Genomic DNA, 17,752 nt, shown 5'->3' on the forward strand with positions numbered 1-17,752 from the left:
TTCAAGATGACTTTATTTTTCTCTCTGGAGCCTCATCTGGGATACCTGGAAATGCTGAGAGCCAGCTGGAACTCTATGCAGCAGAGAGGTCAGAATTTTTACATAGTGGCACAGGGTTCTAAGAGGGTGAAAATGTGACCTGAAAGTTTTCTTAAAACATAGATAAGCTCAGAAATCTAGGCAAGTCACTTCTGTCACTTTCTGTTGGAAAAAGCATATCAAAAACTTAGTCAAGATTCAAAAGATAAGGAAATGGCCTCCACCTTTGATGAGAGGAGAGGCATATCCAGACAGGGATGAAAGGAATTGTTAGCCATCATATTTGCAGGTAATTTTCCTCCAATAGTATGCTTAAAAGGTACTAATAAATAAATTTAATGTGACTTTCTGCTCTATACAATCTCCTTTATCATACGGTCCAATGATTATGTAATGGGGGAAAAAAGCAGAAATTTTTGACTCTTCTTACAAGAGTTTAGGTTATTATCCAGGATAGAATGTCTCAGATAATTTTCAATTTATGTATTTTTCAAATCAAATGAAATAATTAGCTATTGAAATGGCATTTAGTAGTATCAATACTAACATATCCAAAAGAATTATGGATTGAATTTAGTTTAAAAAAAGTTTTATAGGGCTCAAATTGAGCCAAAAATATTTTGAATGTGATTCAGAAATATAAAACATCCATTAGAAAGGCTCGATTATAGATGGAAATATGTGAAAATCCTTGTACTGACATATGTTTCTATCACATACAAAATACTGGAGAGTAATATAAAACTTAATGGTGAATCTTTTAGTTAAAATATCAGACAATGTTTTCTTGACTTAGTGTATCCAAAAATTAATCAAAAGCTTCTTATTTAATATTAAAGTTATACACATCATGACTTGAGTAATGGAGAAAATACACCCAAAGAAACGTTTCAATTTCCATCTACCTGGGAAAATGCATAATTTTCTTTGCACTTGATGACTCAGTTTCACAGGAAGTGACATTATTTTAGTGAACAAAATAATTTTTCAAAATCTCTCAGAAATTCTCTATTGAAAATAATAAATTCATACTCAGATTACTCCTTCAAGAGGCATTTAAAGAACCATGGATATCAATTTATAATTATGTTGTGGTTGAATTTACAATAAAATACCAACCTGAGTTTTACTAATTCATATTAGTAATATGATTAGTGGACAGTTAAGTTTTGTCATTTGTATCCACAATTACAAAATCAATAGCAGGTTGAACTGTAAATGGTTGATGCATTATGGTCTTCCTATTAATTTATTGGTTTCAGATTCTGTGGATAGGTAAATAAATAACACAACAACCTAACCTTACAACTTAAGGAACTAGAAAAGAAATAACTAAACCCAAAGTTAACAGAGAAAAGGAAATAATAAAATAAGAGCAAAAATAAACAAAATAGAGATTAGAAAAGAAATAGAAAGAGCAACCAAAACTAAGAGCTGGTTATTCTAAAAGTTAACAAAATTGACAAAACTTTTGCTAGATTAACTAATTAAAAAAGAGAAATGACTCAAATGAATAAATTTGTAAATGAAAGAGGAGATATTACAAGTGATATTACAGCAATGCTAAAGATCATGAGACCACTGTGAACAATTATATGTCAAAAAATTAGGTGACTTAGAAGAAATGCATAAATTCCTAGAAACATACAACTTACCAAGACTAAATCATGCACTAACAGAAAATATGAACAGACCAATAACAAGCAAGGAGATTGAATCAGTAATACAAAATCTCCTAAGAAAGATAAACCCAGGACTAGATGCTTCACAGGTAATTATACTAAACATTTAAAGAAGAATGAATACCAATCCTTCTCAAACTCTTCCAAAAAACTGAACAAGAAGGGTCACTATCAAACTCATTTTGTAAATCCAGCATTGTTCTGATACTGCTGTCAGATAAGGACACTACTACAAGAAAAGAAAATTACAGGTCAATGTCACTGATGAACATCAATTCAAAAATCCCCAACAAAATACTAGCAAATCAAATTCAAGAGTGCATTAGAAGAATCATACACCACGATCAAGAGGGATTCATCTCTGGACACAGGGATGATTCAACATACCCAAATCAATAAATGTGATACACCATATTAACAAAACAAAGGATAAAAATTACATGATCATTTCAATAGACGTAGAATTTGAAAAATTTCAACATCCTTTCATGATAAAAACTCTCAACAAGTTTGGTATAGGACTCTATCTCAGCATAATAAAGGCCATGTATGAGAAGCCCAAAGCTAACATCACACTCAACAGTGAAAAGCTGAAAGCTTTTCCTCTATGAACAGGAACAAGACAAGGAGCCCCATGGTCATCATTTCTAATCAACATAGTAATGGAAGTCCTAGCCATAGCAATTAGTCAAGAAAGTGAAACGAAAGGCATCCAAATCGGAAAGGAAGAAGTAAATCTGTCTCTGTTTGCAAATATTGTGAATATATATATATATATGTATACACAAACACACAGACACACTTACACACACACACATATCCCTAAAGATTTCACCAAAAAATTGTTAGAATAAATGAATTAATTAAATTGCAGGATAAAAAATCACCACACAAAAATCAGTTGTATTTCTATACACTAACAAGATATTCTCTGTAAGGAAAATTAAGAAAGCAATTCCATTTACAATAACATCCAAAACAATAAAATACTTAATAATAATAAATTTAACCAAGGAGATGAAAGACCTGTACTGAAAACTATGACATTGATGAAAGAACCTGAAGGAGACAAAAATAAATGGAAAGATATCCCATGTTCTTGGATATAATATAAACATGTATTTTTTCCATAACATGTTTTTCTTTTCTTTTTTACTCTTTGGATTGTGTCATACCCTGATCCAATTCTGCATCCTATTTTGATTTATATTCATCAGTTGATTCATTGCTGGCATCTATCAGACCCATGCTTTATTGTAGCTAGGTAGTTGGGTCTCATTCTTTATTGTCCAAAATTCAATGATAATAAAAAATTCCCTCAACTGTATTTCTTTGTGATTTAAATATTTGTGAAATGCTGAAACCATGTTTTCCTGATCATGCAAATGTTTTTTTTATAAAATATCTGTGAATGTATTCCATGAATTCTATATGGCATGTCTTCAGAGATGTTTAATAAAATCTTATTTATTGGGAAAAAAATATGTATTATTATCTATCCTCTGAGGCTGAAATGCTGCCCAGAAAATCCCCCCTTATTACTGAGAATTCTTGATATTTTTCATGAGGTGTTTCACCAGTGATAACAGTTGTTTTTAAAATTAGTCTAACGATATAGTACCTATTGGAGGGAATACAAAATAATTACATTTTTGATTACTCTTAACACAAAGTATTGCTAATTTAAATAACATAAGAATTTTAAATCTTGGAGTCACAGATCTCTGTGAGTAGATTCCATTTGCATGTACACACAGATTTTGTGTATATTTCCATCATTCAATGGTGCTTACCCATCATCCCCAGGAAATATTCCTAGCCATAGGTTTTTAATTAGGTGGAGTAGTATGAGAAGGAAAACTATAATATGGCACAGAATATTACAAAATCAGGTCAATTCTATCTGTTTATTCAGTCAAATAATAATCAGAAATGTTAATGCATTTAGGAAAATGCCTGTGACATAGTTAAGTGTTAATCGACTAAAGGGGATTTCTTATTGTTTTGATAAATTCATACCTCTAACTGTGTACACTTATTTTTTTTGGTTCAGTTATTATAAGATGCATCTTTAGTTCAACTTATATTAACATTGTCACAGCTTTTGATAATTATTAATACATTTTTATACAATAAGTTATGTTTCACTTTACAGGTACCAAATCATTGTTAATAAAATTCCTTAAACTTTTGCCAATTATATAGCTAAAGTTCCAAAGCTAAAAGGAATGTAAAATTTACTTTAATGTATTTTTATATCACCAGAATCAACATAAAAATGTGCAAATAAATGGATGCATTTACATGTTCTTCACCATTATCTTGCTAAAACATTAATTTTCCCTTAGGTCCTTCTATTGTACTGGTTCCTATACTGCTGCACATCTTAGAACATCATTCCCCATGGAAATAGATGAATTTAATGTAAAAGCTACCATTTTCTTCCATTAAAAATATGTTTGAAAAAATTCAGTATCATTTCTCTATAAAAATATATATTTTGTCATTTACACTAACTTCCATGAGAGATTTTTATTTGATCCAGAGCACACGTGTATTATTTTACAATATAATGAAAGGCTTTGACTTAATTACAGGATTGAGTCATAAAATGCTATTCGAGTTCCAACTCAGATGCTCTGAAATAGGGATAATTATTCTTACTCAGTGTAGTATGAGTGGAATTAGGAATACTTGTATGTCACTTATAAAATAAAAGATCATTGTTGGAAAGAACATGGCTATCACATTATTTTCTCTTACCATTCCTTAAAAATTGAAATGAGAATATCACTAAATTTTCAAGCCTTCAGGAACACTCACCACCTAGAATTCAGATGTTTAATTCTAAATTCTACATCTGGCTTGTCACTAAGTTCACATATAATATATTCTCCAAACCTTATTTTTCATCTGTAAGTTAGTGCTATTTATTAGACATTATCAAAAAATTCTTCCTGTTCTAATAATCTATAATGATGTAAATTAAAAATTAAAAAAAGCTACTTATTCCCTCTCACCAAGAACATCATACATTACTCTCACTTTCCTTCTGCATTGTCTTAAGATTTACAAGAAAGAGGAACATACTGGCATGCTTAAGTACTCGAAAAAAAAATTTTTCTAGCAATTTTGGCTATATAAAGAGTAAACAAAGGGTTGTCTCATGATTAACAAAACCTCAGTTTTCTCAATCTTTCTGAGAATTTGAAAAGATAATTCTTGGAACAGAGCTGAACTTTGACTTGCCTCCTGCAATACACACATTAAATCTTTCATCTTGCCCTCCCACCCCAACAAGTCATCTTGAGCTCTTCTGACCTTAGGACATTTTAATAAAGTCTTAAGCCAAGACCTTTTTGTTGTTTTTGCTATGTCTACACTATAAACGTGAATTACAACTCTGTATATTTAGCCTTTATCTGTCTCTGAATTTTTCTCCTCTTTTGTTTCTCCACCAGCACTACAGACATACTTGGGCACTTTACAGTTTCGTAAATGGTCAGGGCTCCTTGTTGTGGAAAGGCTTTCACCGTAAGGCTGTTTGCTCTGTGTAGAATATTTTACTCTGATAAGATTGATGACAGTCTTTATAACAGCTCAAATATAATTAACTTTGATCTCATTTTGTAATGTTTTCCTTCCTCCATCAGCCAATCCATCAGCAAGTTCTGACTCCAAAGTATATACCAAATCTATCCATTTTTCACTTTCTCCAACACCATCTACTAATCAAACTCTCTCTGGTTTACTTAAGAATCTTACCGTTTTGATTTTTGTCTCTGACAAAGAGGATTATACCTCCTATACTAATCAGGTTGCTTGTATTAAAAAAAAAAAAAAGGGCTGGTTATATTATTCTATTGCTTTAAGTCATTCCAATGGTTTTCCATTGTATATATAATAATATTCAAACACTTAATATGGCTCATTTGGCCACACATCATCTGGCTCCTCCCTGTCTTGTGGACTTCCTCTACAAATCTTCCTCCACTCCAGTTAAAGAATCTGACTGTCCCTAGAAAATAACAGGATCATTCAAACTCAAGACTGTTATACCTCCTCTTCTGATAGCCAGTAACACTTTTCCTCCAGACTGTCACATGGCTGGCTTGTCTTTGTAATTAGGACTGCTGGTCACATGTCACTTCCTCAGAGAGCTTTCCAGATGATACTATCTAAATACTATCCTCTCCCCACCACCAAGTCGTGCTCTATTTTGTTTTATTTTCCCACAATTTTATCGTTTATTTATTTGTCTTATTATCACCACCTTTTCCCCAATTGGCCCTTTATTTGATAGGGCTCTTGTTTGTTTTGTCACCCCTGTGTGTCACCATTTTGCAAATATTCAAATATTTTTTGAGTTCCTGGCAAAGTATAGGTAATCAGCTCATAATTTTGAAAAAAAGAATGAATCCCCTGAATATTTATAATATTTCTATATTTACCTTAAGCAAAATACTAAAAAAAGAAACACTATCACATTCCTTTCATTGATAATAGGCCTAATATAATCAAGATTTATAGTAAATAATTTCTATCAAACAAAACATGTAGTAACTTTCCACTCTTTCCAGAAGCAGTATGATTAAGTTCAATTTCCTTTTTTCTTAATTAGCCACTTAATTCATTAGTCATAGAGAGCTTTAAAATGAATAATGCTTTAGAAAGACCAGAGATAATTATAATTTAGAGAAATTCAAAATTATTAGTCAAAATATAATTAGAATATCAGACCAAATGAAAATAATTGAATCAAGTTAAGTAGTGATTCTATTTATGATTTCTACATTTATTACAATAAAATTGATTTTATAAATCAAATACTTAATGTGTATATGACAATAAGCAACATAAAATAGACATGAATATTTAAAAATTAGCTACTAGGAAATTTATTTAAAAAAACCTAAAAGCATATTTTTGAAAGCTTTTATCAAATAAAACACATACTTTTTATGTGAGGGAGACAATGTAGTGCATTTCACCAAGATTTAAATTTAAATTATACGCTAGGTAATTTTTTCCATGATTTTTCACATTTGGGGAAAATAAATATCAAGGTATGCTTGCTACTAAAATCCCTCAGTCTTTAAAAAAAAAAAAAAAGTAATTGTCAGCTGTATTTGTGCGTAAGGTTCAGTTAGGAATTGTATGCAAATCAAATATTTTCATATGCTATAATTTTTATTTGATTCTATAATAATTTGAGTTGTCTTTCCACCTCTACATGTTGCTACAAAAATATAAAAATCACATAGGCATTGTAAAATTTAAGTATCCTTTGGCTTTTTGACAATGTATTTTCATGAATCCCTTTGGGCAAGAGAGAAAATGAACAATCAGTCCATGTTATATTTATACCAATGTATTATAGTTTTTGTATTAAAATCACCTCATAGATAATTTTCATATCATTTGGATTTCTAGAATATTGCACATTTAAATAGGCAGATTATATTTTGTGATATGAAAAATACATAATATTAAGATGTGACTGCCTCTGTTTACTCTTATTAAATGTGAAGTATATATCTTTCAAAATACATAAGCTGTTAGTAGATGGAAGAATTAAATATGAAAATATAAAATATCTTTCAAATTTTTGTTGATGATACTAACCTTTTAAAGGCAAAGTACTTGGAGAAAGTATTAGGACAAATATTAACATACATTATTTAAAAAACACATATTTTCAAAAAATCATAACAATTAGAGTATAAGGAAAGTGGGATTGGTTAATATGTCATCAGCCCTTGAGAAGGAGGGGGGTAAAAAAAAAAAAGATTATCGTTAGTTCAAACACTAATCATATTTTGTTTTAAAATGCAGTCTGAATCTAAAGTAACTGTATATAACTCTTTGAGATCAGATCAGAAGAACACTTGATTAGTGAAAACTGTCATTCTTAGTAAGAAAGTAGTTGGAGCCTCATTCCTCCCTATTCTGACTAGGTCAGAGTATAAAAATCTAACAAGAAAATGTAGAAATCCCATTCAATCAGTTAATGAAGGATGTTTCAACTTGATACCCAAACTACACAAAATCAGTACAAGAAAAGAAACATTTAGGCAATTCTCACTTTTATATACTGCAAATTCTTAATTTAATATTAACAAATTGAATCCATCAGTGTGTAAAAAGTAAAAATAGATCATAATGACCAAGAAAGATTTATTTGGAATTTGAAGTTGGTTAATATTAGAAATATCTATGTAAATAATTCACAATTCTAAAAGATGAGAGGAAGAAAACCTTGTGAGGAACTCAATACATTCAGATAAAAGCACCTGATGAAATTCAATACACATTACTGAAAGATATGGTTCTACTTGAAGAGTAGAAACTTTTCCTTTAGGGAAATAGCTGAACAGGTCAGCCCTGCTTGAAAATAGGGAGTAGGCTCTAGGAACACTGTAAATTATTGCAGTTAATGTGTTTTAAGAATGCTCAATGAAACCTTTTCCCACTTCAAACAGGCACTTGAGGGAAAGATAAGAGAATAGACTTAGGACTCAGAAGGAGCTAATGAAAATTTAGTTGCCATCACCTACATCTATTCCAAAAGGACAAATGCCTAGGCCATGAAAGTATCTCGTCATGGAACAAAGGGAGTCAGTGGAAAGACAGATGTCATATACGTCTCTAAAAAGAATATCCAATCAATAGGCTTATTTCCCCTTTTTCACATTCTTGTTGAAAAGATTGTTTACTATTCTTAATCCTGTGGGTGTGTTTAGAAAAATTTTAATAACACAATCTTGTTTATTTTTTAATTATCTATGTACATACACTGTTTTACTAATCTTAGTATTTTCATTTATTATTACATCATTATAATATTTTTATTTTTATATATACATTTATATTTTTCTTTTAAAACTAAATACAATTCCATTGTGCAGATATGTTATAATAGATTTAAATATACCTATACTTACAGTCACTTCTTTGGTTTACAATATTGTGGTACTGTCTAGAATAGACTTACATATATAAATTTGCAAATTTATTGCCTTTTAACATAATTTACTGGTGATGTAATTCCTGGGTCATTGATACCATGTTTTGTTTAATTTGGTGCCTATTACAACTTTGTATTTTCAGAAACTTCATGCTAATTTATTCTCTTTTAACATCTATACACTATAACTATTTACATAAAATCTAAGTAGCATGTGAATTTTAATCTGTAATCATTGCAAGTTGGGTAAATGAAAAAAACTCTATTATTCTGCATTTCCTAGATCACTAGTAATACTTGTTTATTGGCATTTTGAAATTATTCTCTGTAAAATAGATGTTAATATACTTCACCTGTTTTTCTACTGAGGTATGTATCTTTCTATATATGTACTGTAAAATTAAACTTACTGAGATCTCCTATATAAAATTTACAGTATTGGGAGAGCAATTAAAAGATATACACAAATAAGTTTTAATTGTATATTGACACTATTTAGAGGTACACTTGTATATTAAGGATTACAACTTTTATCATATAATTGAAAATTCTCCATTCATTCATTTGCCTTCAATCTTGTGAACGTCTATATTCTTTCACATTTTCCAATTCTTCTGTGGTTTGGAGCTTTAATTTTCAATGCTTAACCTATCCTTTTGGAATAAGATTGTGGTATGTACTCAGGATTGCCTCCTACAGTTGTGCAGACTGCACAGGTTTCAACTTCCAAGGAGATGCCAAAAAACAATTTAGAGTGTTCTCCAAGGAAATTCAAAGTGGAGACCATATTTATTGTTTCCAAAATCTTTAGCTAGTGCTCTAAATAATATTTATTGCAAAATGAAGACTTTACTCACTAATTATAAAGACCCTTACCTTATGCCACAATTTTATTCTATCCTTTTGGTTTTTAGGCTTTGTGTAAAACTCACTTTCTGTTTTTAGTTATTTGTATGTTTTATTTTCTTGTATTATACAGTATTAATAGTAATGTATACATACAAATTTCTGATCAACTTAATACTCCCATTAAGATTATTAATATATTACTTCACTTCATTAATATATTAGTTCACTTTTATTGTCAAAACCCATAATGTCATTTGATCCTCTATAAATCACAATATATTTTTATTATCCCTCTTCTAATATTTGTTAACTATGGTTATAATCTTAGTATATATTAGTATTATTAAATTCTCATTATTATATATAACATCTTAGATTTTGGAAATTATTATCACTTTTTGGATTTAGAAGTATTATTTAGATTTTCCAGTATTTTATGTAATTTCTTGTTCCCTGAGAGTAATATTGTACCAAACAAAACTACTTTTTGAAGTGTTCACTGGGAATACATTTTCTCATTTCTTGAAAATCTGTGCATGTGTTTTTGCTGCTTATACAGATGAATAAGTTTCTTTGATAGGTCACTCTCTTATTATCTTAAAACAATGATGATATGATTAGTATATTTTGATATTTAATGTATCAGAGGAAAAATCTAATGCCAACTATTTTTGGTAAAAAAAAAATACACGTCAAAAATGTATGTAATTAGTCAATGATGGTACCATTAAGATATTACAATTAGGCAAAAAGGAATACTGAAATAAATTTCCAAATAGAAGTAAAACTTGTCAATATTCACAGTACAATAATCAGAAGTATCTCATAAAGTTCATTTGGATTCCTATGGACAAAAATCATGTGTATTACCATCCACATGATTCAATTTTTTAATAATGTACCTAGTTTTAAATAGCTCAGGAGATAACCCCAAAGTGTGCTCTAGAGGACATCCAGTAATTGTTTTTGCCCATTTCAATATTGTACCATTTTTCCTAGTACTCCTCGCCTGTGATCATAATGATCACAAAGCAAGATTATTCTTGATGCAAAAACAAATCACAAAAACCTGCCACCATTATGTTGTTCTGATTATTTATATAAGTGCAAGGAGAATGTCAATTAACCATACATTTGTTTTTTTAATTTGCTTTGCAAATCTAGAGCCACGTAGTATTGAATAACCAACCCCTAACACCGTAAATGTCACTACTAAACTATTAACTAAAAGATTTCATAAGGAAAGTTGGATTGAACTATTAAAAGCCTTTATAATTTGCTAGGAAACTAATTTTAAGACACTCTACCAGGTTTCTCCTTCAATATCTATAAAATTAGGTGACTTCTTCTATTTTCAATATGCCTAAAGTTTATTAAGGTTCCTGGCCTACCAAGACATGTTTTCCCTTACTACCTGTCAAGCTGGAATCCTGTAACCCATACACCGGCCAGACTATAGCCTGAAAATGTTGATTTATATCCTTTCCATACTAATAATTCCCCCATCCTAGTAACCATCATCTCAGGAGCAATAATTATAGTAATAAGCTCACACTGATTAATAATTAAAATCAGCTTCAAAATAAATAGACTAGCTATTATGCCCGTCTTAACATATTTAACCCAGGAGCCATAGAAGCATCCACTAAATATTTTTAACACAAACCATTACATCAATACTTCTTATAATAGCTGTTATTATTAGTCTAATATATTCCATCAATGACAATCACAAAAAATTTTAATCCAACAGTATCCACCATCATAACAATAGCCCTCATTATAAAACTGGGAATTTCACCGTTTCTGAGGAGGTTCTGTAGGTATTGGCTCTACAAATACAGCCAACATTTATTTCTTAAAAGTGGTCTCTTCTATCTGATTAAATAAACAACATTCTCAAGGTAAGATCTCAGTTACACAATTACTTTGACTAAATAAACCCTAAATATATCCTAGCAATATGTGGATGAATGCTTACTGAACATTTGCAAATCAGTGCATTTCCATGAAAAGGAAGAAATCTAGTAAATTTCTTAATATTTGGAAGTCAGTAAGAATAAAATATCACTTAAAAAACTTTTAGTTTACACAACTGGAGTTTACTAGTTTGTTGTGGGTTACCAAGATTTTAATATGAAAGAGAAATAGATTCAACAAAAAGCACAAAAAATTATTCTAAGAAATAAAATCATCTCTAACAAGACAGGTTATATGTAAGATAAAAAAATCTATCATATTGCAGCCAAATTATGCATCAATAAACCAAGGAGGCAAACCCATCAAGTTTGAGTGAAATTTTCTTGATTTTAACACATTTTATTGTTTTTTTTACAAACTCAGTTTTTCTAAACAAAGCAAATGAAATTCACTTTCCAAGTTTTATCCATTATTATTTCATGTTCTGAGAAAAACTAATACTTTACGTCAGCAGTTCTCCCTCAGAGGATTTATGAAGTCAAAGCTATTTTCACAATACAACAAGAGCTTATTTTTGTTAAAATACACTATGTTCATCATTGCTATCCTCAGATGAATTGAACATATGTACTTAATGACTTTTAAGCTTCACATTTTCAACATGGTAAACATTGATGGTTATAACCCACATAAACAAAAGCTCCTCAGAGACTTCAGTAAGCCCAAAAGTATAAAGAGGGGTGGAAACCAAAAAAGTCTGAGATTCAGTGCTGTAGATCAAACTGCTTTTTTCCTTGTAAAACAAAAGCATCTGCATAACTGTATTCCTCTGTCACTACTGCTCCTAGTATAGATTCAACTACTCATATTAATTAACTTTAGCCAGTTAACTAACCTCTATTTCACAGAGAAAACTGGGGACTAGGGATGAACAATTGAAAACTGTCTGGTATACTCACGTATTTGGCAGACTATCAAAACTGTGAGCAAAGGTAACAAACTCTACAGTCACACATCCCTTATTCATCTTCTTAAAATGGCAGGAACAAACAAAGTCAGTAATATTACCAAAAGACATAATCTATATATATATATAACATAAAAATAAGAAGTAAAAGTATATAAGCTTAAATTTATGCTTTATAATGAATGTTTCAGAATTCTTTCCCCATTAGAAATTATTTAGAAATCTAGTGATTATACATTAATTAAAATCAATTTTTTATATCAATCCAAGATTTTAAGTTACCTGACTATCCTGGAAATTAACATCAAGCAGGCATACTACAAAATATGAGTACTGCTAAAATAATCTTTAAAATTACTCAGAAATAATGTTAACTTATTTGACTAGTCATGCTATATAAGTTCAGAAAAGGAAAAAAGAACAAGTAGAATAAATGTATGCTTGTATAATACTTAATACTGAAAAATTAGAGAAAAGATAGATTTTTAAAACACAAAATTATTAAAGTAGACTAGTCTGCCAAAATGTTATTTTAATGTTTTATTTTTATGTGTGTGGGTTCATAAAATATTTATGAGTTAGTTTCCATTAAAAGAAAGTTATTTTCAACTGTATCACCCTTAATGTATTAAAAGTTCAACTTTCTTATTTCAGGGGAATTTTAGGAACATATGTGTGCTTATTCATATCTCCAAGCCATCAGATAACATCTATTTTGGAAAGTTTAGAATATACTGATACTCTCTAAAGATAGAAAAACATTACAGATTTGCCAAATGAGAGGTAAAGGTTTTCTGAATTATAGACACAGAGTACTTATGATTTCATATCTATAACTTCAGACACAGGTAAAGAGTAAAGAAAAAAACAAAAATTCACATTTTTAGATATCAGAAAGTGATTCTCCTTCACTGGGAGCATACATTCTTAATTGATATAAGCTAAAAATATAGACAAATAAATCAACAGAAAAAGACTAACAAACCAGATTTTCTACCAAAAGAGAAGAGACATTTACTATTAATCTACAGAGATCATCAAATGGTCAGACCACAAAACTAAATACCCAGTCATCTTTGCCACTAGTGGGGAAAAACTTATTGACTGTAAACAAAGGAGGAACAAAATGAAAACACACAACTGGAAGAAAGATAAAATAGAAATCCTAGTGAAAAAAGTCAGAAACATTATGTTCTATTGACACTTGGGTTTCAGTTCCAGAATCCAGGCTAAGATTTACCTGGGCTTAAGCTATATGAGGTGCACTTCTCTGGCAACATAATTTTTCTGACTCTTTCAGAAAAATATTGCACATTGCGGTACATGAACTACAAAACTACTCAAAAATAAATTTAATAAGAAGGTGAAATAAAAAGAAATAAAAGGAATCCAAATTGGAAAAGAAGAAGTTAAACTATCACTGTTTGCAGATGGCATGATATTATAAATAGAAAATCCTAAAGATGCTACCTGAAAACTACTAGAGCTCATCAATGAATTTGATAGAGTTGCAGGATAAAAAATTAATACACAGAAATCTATTGCATTTCTATACACTAACAACAAAAGATCAGAAATAGAAATTGAAGAAATGATCCCATTTACCATTTCATCAAAAAGAATAAAATATCTAGGAATAAACCTACATAAGAAGACAAAAGACCAGTACTCCGGGAACTATAAGATGCTGATGAAAGAAATCGAAGATGACACAAACAGATGGAGAGATATACCATGTTCTTGGATTGGAAGAATCACTATTGTCAAAATGACTATACTACCCAAGGCATTCTACAGATTCAATGCAATCCCTATCAAATTACCAATGGCATTTTTCACAGAACTATAACAAAAAAAATCTTAAAATTTGTATGGAGATACAAAAGACCCCAACTAGCCAAAGCAAACTTGAGAAAGAAAAACGGAGCTGGAGGAATCAGGGTCCCTGACTTCAGACTATACTACAAAGCTACAGTCATCAAAACATTAGGGTACTGGCACAAAATTAGAAATATAGATCAATGGAACAGAATAGAAAGCCCAGAAATAAACCCAGACACCTATGGTCAAATAATCTATGACAAAGGAGGCAAGACTATACAATGGAGAAAAGACAGTCTCTTCAACAAATGGTGCTGGGAACACCAGACAGCTACATGTAAAAAAATGAAATTAGAACATTCTTTAACCCATACACAAAAATAAATGCAAAATGGATTAAAGACCTAAATGTAAGGCCAGACACTATAAAACTCTTAGAGGAAAACATAGGCAGAACACACTCTGACATAAATTGCAAAAATATCTTTTTTGATCCATCTCCCAGAATAATGGAAATAAAAACAAAAATAAACAAATGGGACCTAATGAAACTCAAAAGCTTTTGCACAACAAAGGAAACTGTACACAAAACAAAAAGACAACCCATAGAATGGGAGAAAGTATTTGCAAATGATGTGACCAACAAGGGATTAGTCTCCAAAATTTACAAACAGCTCATGCAGCTTAATATCATCAAAACAAACAATGCAATCAAAAAATGGGCAGAAGACCTAAATAGACATTTCTCCAAAGAAGACATACAGATGGCCAAGAGGCACATGAAAAGATGTTCAACATCACTAAATATTAGAGAAACGCAAAGCAAAACTACAATGAGATATCACCTCAAACTTGTCAGAATGGCCATCATCAAAAAATCTACAAACAATAAATGATGGAGAGGGTGTGGAGAAAAGGGAACCCTCCTACACTGTTGGTGGGAATGTAAATTGGTGCAGCCACTATGGAGAACAGTATGGAGGTTCCTTAAAAAACTAAAAGTAAATCTACCATAAATATTTTTATTTTTATTTAAACCCCACACTATATTTAGGTTGTTGTGGTTATATTTTCATTCACTTTTTATAGAAACCTGAATTCTATAGAATTCACACACAAAATTCTCTACTTGACACATAAATATTTTCTCCTACTGTGCTATAGACTATTGATTTTCACATTTTAAAAATTAAATTCCTTGGAAAACAACATTTAGCAGAATGCTTTCTCTCTAATTTCTTACCTTATTTACATTTTTGTCCATCTCTTCTGTCTTGACATTCTTTATTTCATTGAACCCATTTTCTGTGCCATCATTTTAATATTTTAATAATTCTGATGTAAATTTTTCTTATGATAATTTTCTTGCATTCCTTTCTATAGCTCATGTCTAGCTTTCATTTTGTATTTGTTTCCTCTCTTTATAATACTTTTGTCTTTGTGTAATTGCTTTTTTTAAAGAATATATGCTAAATATTCCAGTTTTATGACACTAGAATCCCATAGTACCTAATTTTAAGAAATATTTTCTCTTAAATCTCCAGGATGTTCTTAATTTTCCTTTTATCTACAAAATATTTTACCTAAGTTATTTCCCCCCATTCTTCAATCTGAAACAAACTACATAATTTCTAGACTTATTTTGTTAATAGGCGAGTTAGTTAAATTTCTTTTGGTTCAGTTTTCCCTCAATTCTACATCTAAAGTTCTACCATGTCATTTCCAGTTTGTGGTTTCTGTCAGAAAATTGTACACCTCAACATATATGGCATTGCAACTTTTCCCCACTACCTTTGCCTAATTATCTATGTATGAATGCAGCTGATGGGGCATTACAGTTTATCCACATTCTTTTTTTCATCACCCACATCACTTAACTAAAAAGTCTATATTTCTTAAGATGCACTAGACCCCTATTTGTATTTTTCTCTCTTTTTTTTTTAACAGAGCATTTTCTGTCATTTAAAATAATTAACATAATCTTTAAGTACAGCTCTTACATTCCCAAAATAGCAGTAAAAAAAAATTAGGGTCATCATGCTACCTTTTCTAAGATGGCCTCTTTCATGAATCAAAGCCTTGGAACGCTAGTATCTAAAGTTTGAATGTCTCTATAGCCGAGAGATTATAATTCCTTTAAGTAATACCTATTTTTTTTTAACATTAAGTTACATTTAAGTTTAAACATTTAGTTAAATTTTTCATTAAGTTGAATTTAAGTTCTCAATTTTGTCATTTTTTCATTATTCCATATTCATTTTATGAAGCTAAAATCACATAAGCTATTTTGTTTACTGTTATAAGATATTGATTGGCACATACTAGCCACTCCATAAAAATTGTTACATATTTATCAGGAGACATATTTTCTATACAAATTAACACCTCTGCTTTCACTCTATTATTTATCACTATGATTTTATCACTTTGCTATACTTATCTGAGTATAATATGCATTTAGTAGCAATAAACTACATAGTAGGCACCTATGGCAGTGATAATTAAACATATTTCAGGGATGCAACTATTTCAAAGATCAATTTGATTTTTTTCTAGTGACAGAAAAGTACTAAAGAAATGATGAAAAGTATGAAAGAAAACAATATAATTACACTAATTATATATTTTGAATTTTGTGAAGCTTGAGTCTATCTTATGGTTTCAGAATGGTACAACTTTACAAAAATTAATTATGGGGGATATTAATATAAAGATTTATAAATAAAATAAAAATATTATAAGAAGTAATTTCTGGATAAACTTGAGACTAATACAAATATATAGATAATTCTTCTAAAGTTTATTACAAAGTACTCTAATTGAAGCAGTAAAACTTGTTATTTAAATTATTGCAGTAGGAAAATCAACACATTTTAGTCTAACATCTACTGTGTGGCTGTCCCTATTATAAACCTTGAGAATATGAAGAAGATTAAGTTGTAATCATGTCCTTGAAAAGTTCAAACTGTAACTGCTGAAAACAAAATGTTTAAAAAGTCAATAGGCTGGTTCCATGTCCTGGCTATTGTAAATAGTGCTGCAGTGAACATTGTGGTACATGTCTCTTTTTGCATTACGGTTTTCTCAGGGTATATTCCCAGTAGTGGGATTGCTGGGTCCTATGGTTGTTCTATTTTTAGTTTTTTAAGGAACCTCCATACTGTTCCCATAGTGGCTGTATCAATTTACATTCCCACCAACAGTGTAAAAAGGTTCCCATTTCACCACACCCTTTCTAGTATTTATTGTTTCTAGATTTTATCATAATGGCCATTCTGACTGGCATGAGGTAACGCCTCATTGTAGTTTTGATTTGCATTTCTCTAATAGTTAGTGATGTTGAGCATCTTTTCATGTGCCTCTTGGCAATCTGTATGTCTCCCTTGGTGAAATGTCTATTTAGGTCTTCTGCCCATTTTTTAATTGGATTGTTTGTTTTTCTGATATTGAGCTCCATGAGCTATTTGTATATTTTGGAGATTAATCCTTTCTCTGTTGTTTCATTTG

At 30.3% G+C, this 17,752-nt stretch overlaps 1 long non-coding RNA gene across 1 annotated transcript in view; it reads right to left on the reverse strand.

Annotated features, from left to right (window-relative positions):
* Positions 1-17,752, reverse strand: part of LOC309656138 — a 117,202-nt gene that overhangs the window by 71,291 nt on the left and 28,159 nt on the right. The window lies entirely within an intron of this gene.

This window comes from Balaenoptera physalus (genome assembly GCF_965194825.1).
Source record: "Balaenoptera physalus genome assembly, chromosome: 2".
NCBI lineage: Eukaryota > Metazoa > Chordata > Mammalia > Artiodactyla > Balaenopteridae > Balaenoptera > Balaenoptera physalus.